This window comes from Podarcis tiliguerta (genome assembly GCF_965153285.1).
Source record: "Podarcis tiliguerta genome assembly, chromosome: 1".
Lineage (NCBI taxonomy): Eukaryota > Metazoa > Chordata > Lepidosauria > Squamata > Lacertidae > Podarcis > Podarcis tiliguerta.
In genome coordinates this window covers 132227613-132237117 of record NC_139534.1, presented here as the reverse complement: position 1 = coordinate 132237117, position 9505 = coordinate 132227613, and positions in this window count along the sequence as shown.

The window sequence follows — 9505 nt, the reverse complement described above, 5'->3', positions numbered from 1 at the left end:
TTCAGGTTCCGAATCGTTTGGCTTCCGAGACGTTTGAAAACCTTTGGATTAGGCAAATTCGCGGAGCAGAGCGCCGCCAGTGGCTATTAGCTCTAAAGCAGGCATAGGCAACCTTGGCCCTCCAGATGTTTTTGGCCTACAACTCCCATGATCCTCAGCTAACAGGACGAGTGGTCAGGGATGATGGGAACTGGTGTCCCAAAACATCTGGAGGGCCAAGCTTGCCTATGGCTGCTCTAAAGTCTCTGCTCTGCTTCCACATTCAGAGGAAGCGATGCTTCTGAACTCCACTTGTTGGGAACTGCAGGATGGGAGAAGTTTCTTCTGCTTGGATCCTGTTCGTTGGGTGCTGGACTAGACGGACCCCCTTTGGCCTGATGCAACAGGCTCTTGTAGAACCTTCCAGTCCAGAGGCAGTCTATTAAGATTCCTAGGTTCTTATGGGTATTGTGTTGGGCCTGGGGGTAACCCGTGAAATGCGGTCCAGGACCAGACCAGAATCCGTAGGTTCCGCTAGGAGTCATTCTGACAGGGTCAAGGTAGGACACGGGGCAGGAAACCAGGCAAGGACAGGTACAGGGTCTCAGGCAGGATCTAGCACACAGCAATGTTGCTCCCCCAACCTGGGGCGGGGTCCGACAGCCTTTTATCTCTGTCGGGGTAACGGCCAGTCCTGATCCCCCGGCGACTCACCTCCCTGTCTCGCCCAAAGGCAAGCACTCCTCCTGTGTATACTCAGGTCTCTCCTTCTCTCAGACCTCAGTCTCTGCAGCTTGGGAGATGGCGGTGGGTTACTAGACCCAGAGGCCACCTCAGCCTCCTCTGACCCAACCGGTAATGGAGCATCTGTAAGTGATGGCCCAGCTGGAGGCAACGAGGTCATCCCCACATCTGGAGCCAGGGCAGGCTCAGGCCCCTGACTCCTCGGCCCAGCTGGCGCTTGTTGCAAGGGAACCTGTGCAGACTGGGGCTCTTCAGGATCAGGCCCCAGACTTGGTTCAGATGATGCCTGAGGCAAAGGATCCGGTGCAGACTGAGACTCCTCTGGTTCCAAGTCCGAGCCCAAGTCCCAGGCCATCACAGGTATTTGGCAACTGTTAAGACCAGGATGCTGAACTACTTGGGCCACTGAGCCATTCCAGTGACCCGTCTGGTCCTGCACCCTGTTCTCACATGGGAAACCAGAGAGCAGGATCCAAGCACCAGACAGGTCTCCCCTCCTGGGGTCTCCAGAAACTGGCATTCAGAAGCTTTGATGACTCAGACTGTGGAGGCAGAGCCATCCTGACTAGGAGCCATCAATAGCCTTATATAAATAATTTTTTTTATTTATACCCCGCCCTTCCTGGTTCAGAAAACTGGGCTCAGGGTGGCTAACAACAAATTAAAAACACTTAATTGATGCAACAACAAAAAGCATTAAATTACAGTATAAAACTTGAATAACAATAAATTCAGAATTCAAAAATCAATTTAGATATAATTTTTATTCAGTTTACAAATAAGACAAATTAATACAATTCAATCAATTTATAAAACCATTCTCTCATTTTTTGACTTCCCTCAACTTGGCTGGTACTCCTTCCCTTCTCAATTTTCCACACATTTCTTAGTTCTCATCTGTTTCTTAAATTAAATCTGCTCTCAATCCATAATTTTAACTTTCATTTTTACAAAGCTTCACTAAACGTTACAAGCGTTATTTGTTTTTCACTTAAATTATGCATATATTCTGAGAATTTTTCCCATTCCTCAATAAATCTCTGATCTCGTCGATTCCTAATTCTTCCTGTCATTCTGTCCAGTTCTGCAAAGTCCATCATTTTCATTCTCCATTCCTCCAGTGTTGGTAGTTCTTCTTGTTTCCATTTCTTGGCTAACAATATTCTTGCTGCTGTTACTGCATATAAAAATATTTTCCTATCTTTCTTGTTTATCTCATTTCTCACAATACCTAGCAGGAATGCTTCTGGCTTCTTAACCAAAAATCAATTTAGGGGGGAAATCCATCCAATAAACATTAGATGATCACCAGGGCTAGCTGGCTCAATTAGTCCTATTTGGGCCAGCGAGGAGAATTAGCTGTGGGATCCCAGAGTGGGTAATCTTCATAAAAAGGGGAGGGGGAGGGAAGGGAAATAAAAGATCAGGCTAAGTTCAGATTGAAAGCCAGGCGGAATAGCTCTGTCTTACAGGCCCTGCCGAAGGAAGTTAAATCCTGCAGGGCCCTGGTCCCATGGGACAGAGCATTCCACCAGGTCAGAGCCACCACTGAGAAGGCCCTGGCCTTGAGGGAGGATAATCTGACTTCCTTAGGGCCCGGGACCTCTAAGCTATGATTATTCATGGACCTTAAGGTCCTCTGCAGGGCAGACCAGGAGAGGCGATCCCATAAATACGAGGGTCCTAAGGCTTGTCCTCTTCCATGAATTTGTCTAATCCTTCTATAAAGCCATCCTAGTTGATGGCCTTCGCTGCTTCCCTAGGGGAGAGAATTTGACTCTGCACAGTGGGAAGAAGCAATCTTCTGCAAATGATCCGGCGATCCACCAGCACATCGCTCCCACTGGAGAGGCCCCTCCCGCAGTAGACATGGTTTTCATTTCCCCCCATCAGACATGTGACTTCTGCCCAATGGCTCTTCTCAGGCACAGGCAGAGATTCGCAGACAGCGTTTCTCAAGGCCAGCTTCCAAGACAGATGTTTTGTGGCTTTCAGACCTCCGTTCCCCATCGACGTAAACGAGACCGCATGTCCTTCCTCGTCACTCTTTGAAACTCACTTCCTTTTAAGCGTTTTTTAATTAAATGAGCCTTGCGTCTCCTCGGATAAACTATTATATTCAAAAGATATTGCATTTCACTCAAGTAGATGAAATTAGATTTAATTAATTTCCACTAATTGAAATTCAGGTAGAATTCAGATAAAGTTTGAGGCGCAGCAAGGCTTCTTCTTCTTTTTTCAAATAACATTTTGGATAGGGAAGGTGACAAATGTTGCGTATATTTTTCCTGTGTGTTTGCCTTCAAGGAGGAAGGGAGGAAGCTGAAATGGACAGAGAACTCAGCAAGTTGCCAAAGGGCACTCAAAGACTTGGGATGAGGGGGCGGGAATAAAACTGGCCAGCAGACTGGTCCAGTTCTGCACTTGCTGGTTTCCCACAGGCAATTGTTCAGAGCCCTAAATGACCTCGGTCCAGTATATCTGAAGGAGCGTTTCCACCACCATTGTTCTGCCCGGACACTGAGGCCCAGCTCTGAGGGCCTTCTGGCAGTTCCTTCACTGCGAGAAGCCAAGTTACAGGGAACCAGGCAGAGGGCCTTCTCGGTGGTGGCACCCGCCCTGTGGAACGCCCTCCCACCAGATGTCAAAGCGATAAACAACTACCTGACATTCAGAAGACATCTGAAGGCAGCCCTGTTCAGGGAAGTTTTTAATGTGTGACATTTTGATGTATTTTTAATTTTTGTTGGAAGCCGCCCAGAGTGGCTGGGGAAACCCAGCCAGATGGGCAGGGTACAAATAAATTATTATTATTATTATTATTATTATTATTATTATTATTATTATCCTGATCTAGTCAGGCTCTTCTTAACTTCTTTTGTCCTTCATGATAATTCTGTGGTGCTTCCCCAATGCTTTTGCATGAATGTACTCTGCAGTTCAGTACAGTGGTACCTCGGGTTACAGACGCTTCAGGATACAGACTTGGCTAACCCAGAAATATTACCTCAAAATCGTGCTCTGGCGGCGTGGTGGCAGCGGGAGGCCCCATTAGCTAAAGTGGTGCTTCAGGTTAAGAACAGTTTCAGGTTAAGAACAGACCTCCAGAACAAATTAAATTCTTAACTCGAGGTACCACTGTACAACAAAAAAAACAGGACTAAATAAATAAATAAATAACCCGGAATATTTGCAGTATACAGGGAATGTACCCACCGAAAACAAAAGAAAGGCTCTCCCCCCCCCCCAAATATTTTGAAGGCCCAGAGAGGATTTAAAGCAGGTATACTGGACCAAGGCCATTTAGGGCTTTCACCAACACTTTGAATTGTGCTTGGAAACATACTGGGAGCCAGTGGAGGTCTTTCAAGACCGGTGTTATATGGTCTATGCGGCCGCTCCCAGTCACCAGTCTAGTTGCTGCATTCTGGATTAGTTGTAGTTTCCGGGTCACCTTCAAAGGTAGCCCCACATAGAGCGCATTGCAGTAGTCCAAGCTAGAGATAACCAGAGCATGCACCACTCTGGCCACGGGCAGGTATGGTCTCAGCCTGCGTACCAGATGGAGCTGATAAACAGCTGCCCTAGACACAGAATTGACCTGCGCCTCCTAATGGCCCTTGGCTCTCGAATACCCCAATGATTTATGGGTCTACCACAGGGGTCCCCAAACTAAGGTCCACGGGCCAGATAAGGCCTGAGGGACTCATTTATCCAGCCCACAGTGCCCCCCCGCTGCCGCCACCCGCTCTTACCGGTGCTGTGCTGCGCGGCTGCCACCTTCCAAGTTGGAGGAACAGCGGAAATAGCTTGTGTGCATGTGTAAGCGTTATTTCCAGTGCACATCCTGGTTGGAGGAGGCCCCTGCACATGCACACAAGCCATTTCTGGTGCTCCTCTGACCCAGAAGTGCGCCAGAAATAGCGTGTATGCACGCTCTCCCCTGCCCTCCGGCCCGCCGCGCGATCGGTGCTGGAGACACCGGCTCAAGGTGCGGTAAGCTTGCTGACCCCTGGTCTACCATATACCTGGGTCCTGTCAGCAGAGCAGCTACTGCTTGGTCCTTTCCACATCCCAAATGTAAGGGTGGTGGCATTTACGGGTGCGTTTGGCCACTGTCTTCAGCTCACAGACTAACAGTAGCCAAGTGGCAAGGTAAAAAGGTAAAGGGACCCCTGACCATTAGGTCCACTCGTGACCGACTCTGGGGTTGCGGCGCTCATCTCACTCTATAGGCCGAGGGAGCCAGCATACAGCTTCCGAGTCATGTGGCCAGCATGACTAAGCCGCTTCTGGCGAACCAGAGCAGCGCACGGAAACGCCGTTTACCTTCCCGCCGGAGTGGTACCTCTTTATCTACTTGCACTTTGACGTGCTTTCGAACTGCTAGGTTGGCAGAAGACCGAACAACGGGAGCTCACCCCGTCGTGGGGATTCGAACCACCGACCTTCTGATCGGCAAGTCCTAGGCTCTGTGGTTTAACCCACAGCGCCACCCGCGTCCCTAGTGGCAAGGTAGCATCTTCCGAATTTCCCTGCTTTAAAAGCCGCAATGAGCCTGCATTGTGCCTGTCTCTCTTACGGGGGAAAAAACAGTCTACATATTTAACAGAGGGATGAAAGACTCAAACTGTTTGAAAGCCTCTAGCTGATTTCTCCTTCTTTTTCCCCCATTTGAAAGACGTGTCTTTAGCTTGGGGAACAGAAGGGCCCAGAAGTCTATTAAATACTGTACAGAAGAGATAATAATTCAGTCATTCATGCTAAGCAGATTTGGGGAGGCGGGAGAGAGACAGAAGGATATGACAGCCTGCGCACCCTGGAAATGTACTCTAAAACTGCGAGTTACTCCATCTTAGCCACAGACACGGCGTTTCGGCTGTAATCTGAAATGCAAGGAGAAGGGTTTTCAGAAAGCTAAATACTGTTACGCTCCAGCCCAATCTCTGAGCTGGGAGAGACTCCAGGGATTCGCAAGGCACTTACCCAGGTTTGGTTTCCTTGCAAAGGTCAGCGGAGAAAAGGATGTTTTTAAGAGATATCCTTTTATTTACCCACATATACACAACCTGAGCAGAAGATGGAGCGGCTTAGAATTCACACCCCAATCTTGCTTCTCGATTAGTCACAACTTTGGATTGGATCCAGCATGGAGAAGGCTGAAATCTGCTTTGTATTTTTCTTAGAATCGTATAGCTGCAAGGGACCTTGAGGGTCATCTAGTCCAACCCCCTGCAATACAGGAATCTCAGCTGAAGCATCCCTGGCAGATGGCCATCCAACCTCTGCTTAAAAATCTCCAAGGAAGGAGAGTCCACCACCTCCCAAAGGAGTCTATTCCACTGTTGAACAGCTCTTACTCTCCCAAAGTCCTTCCTGATGTTTGGTTGGAAACTCCTTTCCTGTAACTTGAAGCCTTTGGTTCGAGTCCTACCCTTCAGAGCAGGAAAAAAACAAGCTTGCTCTATACAGTGGTACCTCAGGTTACATACGCTTCCGGTTACAGACTCCGCTACCCCGGAAATAGTGCTTCAGGTTAAGAACTTTGCTTCAGGATGAGATCAGAAATCGTGTTCCAGCGGCGCGGCGGCAGCAGGAAGCCCCATTGGGTAAAGTGGTGCTTCAGGTTAAGTACAGTTTCAGGTTAAGAACAGACCTCTGGAACGAATTAAGTACGTAATCAGAGGTACCACTGTACTCTATTCCGAACTTAAAAATGGAAAGCGTAATGCTGGTGGTCAACAAAAGAGGTTTAAAGACTCTCTCAAGGCAAATCTTTAAAAATGTAGTAGAAAAACTGACAACTGGGAAACACTGGCCTGCGAGAGCTCCAGTTGGAGAACAGCCTTGACCAAAGGTGTCATGGGCTTTGAAGACACTCAAACTCAGGACGCAAGGGACAAAAGTGATAAGAGGAAGGCATGCTTGGCAAATCCACACCGTGATCAACTCCCGCCTGGAAACCAATGTCCCCACTGTGGAAAGACGTGTGGATCCAGAATTGGCCTCCGCAGTCACTCACGGACTCATTGCTAAAACCATTTTTATGGAAGACAATCTTATTCAACCACGAGGGATCGCCAAAGATGTAAGCTATTCTTCAGTAGAAACTGATTCAAAGCAGAAATATTAGTTCTGTGAAAGCAATGTACGAGAGCAATGTATGCTCAGAAATGTCTCCCTGCTCTGTTGACTCCAGTGAGTCTTAAGTCATGACATTCACCTGGGTCCCAGGTAATGACAGCCAGGTTGCAACATGAGTCAAAAGTGTGATGCAGCGGCGAAACAAGCTAATGCTATTCTAAGCTGGGAAGTGTGAAGAGAGCGACCAAGACGATCAAGGGTCGGGAAACCAAGCCTTATGAGGAACAGTTGAGGTATGCTTAGCCTGGAGAAGAGGAGATATGAGAACCATCTTCAAATATCTCAGGGGCTGTCCCATGGAAGATGGAACAAGCTTGTTTTCTCCTGATCTGGAGAGTAGGACCCGAACCAATGGCTTCAAGTTACGAGAAAGGAGATTATGACTAAACATGACAAAGAACTTTCTGACAGTAGGAGCCATTCGACAGTGGAATGGTCTCCCTCGGGAGGTGGAGGACTCTCGTTCCTTGGAGGTTTCTAAGCAGAGGTTGGGTGGCCATCTGTCATGGATGCTTTTGAGGAGATTTCACCCCTCCCATATCCAAGAATCTCCTGAGGAGTCTGCTGATTCTGCAGAGAGGAGGAGGCGTGTTCTGCTCTCTACATATTCTGCTCCAGCACCACATCAAAGAGTCGGTCAGTGAGTGAGTCGGTCATGTGTGGGTCAGTCAGTCAGTCAGTCAGTCAGTCAGGGAGAGAGAGACTGAGTGTTAGAGACTGTGTGTTTAGATAAGGTTGCTGCTAAGAGCAGCTGCAGACACTCAGTGCGGTTCAGCATTCTTTATGCTTAGACCTATTTAGCTCTGTATATAGTTGTATAATAGTTGTAGTTATAGAATAAAGAGAATATTCTACAGAGCTGCTCTCCAAGTTGTTTATATACTCTGCTGGACTCTGCTGTGCGGACGACTGTCTACTTGTGGAAGTGAATCCGGTGCTCACAACTCTAAGCTGTGAGTCCACAGCACTTTGACCTGTTCCTGCGCAGAAGGTGGTCTCTGGAAGTGCTACCCAGCTCGCCTAGCCCAGTTGGGGCTGAAGTGGATGAGTCCAGTTAGTGGCACTGGCTCAAGGGCGATGCTGACAGCTTTAGCTGATATTCCTGCATTGCAGGGGACGGAGTGCACTTGGATTGAACTTTAAAAAATTTATTTTTTAAAGCCAGGACTCACTTCCACTGCTCCTCATCCCAAAGGAACTAATCTGTTGAAAGGTCACACCTGAAGCTTGCTATTGTTTGGGGGAATCAGGGAGCAGAAAACAATATCTTATATATTCCCAGCAATCACACACAAAAGTCCTTTCTATAATTTGGACATTTCATCTCGTTCGCTACTGTGCTTTCCCCAAGGGACTTTGAAGTTACAGGGCTTTGAAGTTACGGGGAACACACGACCAGCCTCTGTCCTTTGGATAGATAAAAAAGATAAAATGGATGGAAGGACATATTGCATTATATTTCGCTCTGTGTTTAAATGTATTTATAGGGGACTGTGATGTAAAAGGATTTGGATAATCCAGACCTCTTTCCCTGAGACACAACGCCACTGTGATCCCTCCTGTGTTCATGTTGTTAGGGAGGGCATCACATCCCCAACGTGGGAATGTTCAGGGATGCAGGAGAGGATATATTGTCTGATTATATGCTTATCCAACTTGTGTTAACAAGTTCCACAATTTCAGCAGAGTAACATTCCCCTTAATTTTAAGTTTGCAACAGATGCGTTTGCTCAGGCTCGCTAAAGCCTCTATAATAACTGTTCTGGTATTTTCCCCTTATTCCCTCATAAAATGTAAGAGACGACACAGTCTTTTACAAAAGTAGAAAAAGAGTTTACTCATATTCTGTTCACAATCGGATCCCAGAAGGCAGACTTATCTTAGAAAAGTAACATACACCTGGAAACTATCTCATAAGGAGACAGTCCCTTTGTCCTCTCTTGGCTGGAGGCTAAGAGAGCATCTTTGGCTAAGCAGATGTTGCTTCTTCGATGCACGTAGTCAAAGAGAGAGAGATGGCTGCCCTGCCCTGTGCTTTTTGTCATTACCTGCACAGGTGAGGCCACGCCCACCTCTAGTCACATGCAGAGGAAGTCTGTCCCAGCCCAGAAGGAAGCAGGAAGTTTACCTGCTGGCTGGACAAACATTCCTCCCCATGTGTAAAGATGTTCACTCTAGGAATGTTGTACTTGACTGCTCTTGTGTTTCACATCCTACACCCAAACCTTACACACTCCCTGCTTAACTGACATTGTAGGCTCATGCTGCTGCTTCTTCTCATTTGGCGATCCCTCGTAGCCGAGTAAGTTGGCCTTCCATGAATACGGTCTTAACAGAGAGTCTGTGACTATGGAGGTCAGTTCTGGATCCACAGTTCTGGCACAACGGGACACCATGACAGAAGCCAGAGCGCACGGAAACGCTGTTTAGCTTCCTGCCACAGTGGTACCTACCGGTATTTATCTACTGGTGTGCTTTCGAACTGCTAGGTTGGCGGGAGCTGGGACAGAGCAACGGGAGCTCACCCCGTTGCGGGGATTCGAACCGTCAGCCTTCTGATCGGCAAGCCCAAGAAGCTCAGTGGATTAGACCACAGTGCCACAAGCTGTCCACGCATTCTGTTATCCAATCATGTTGC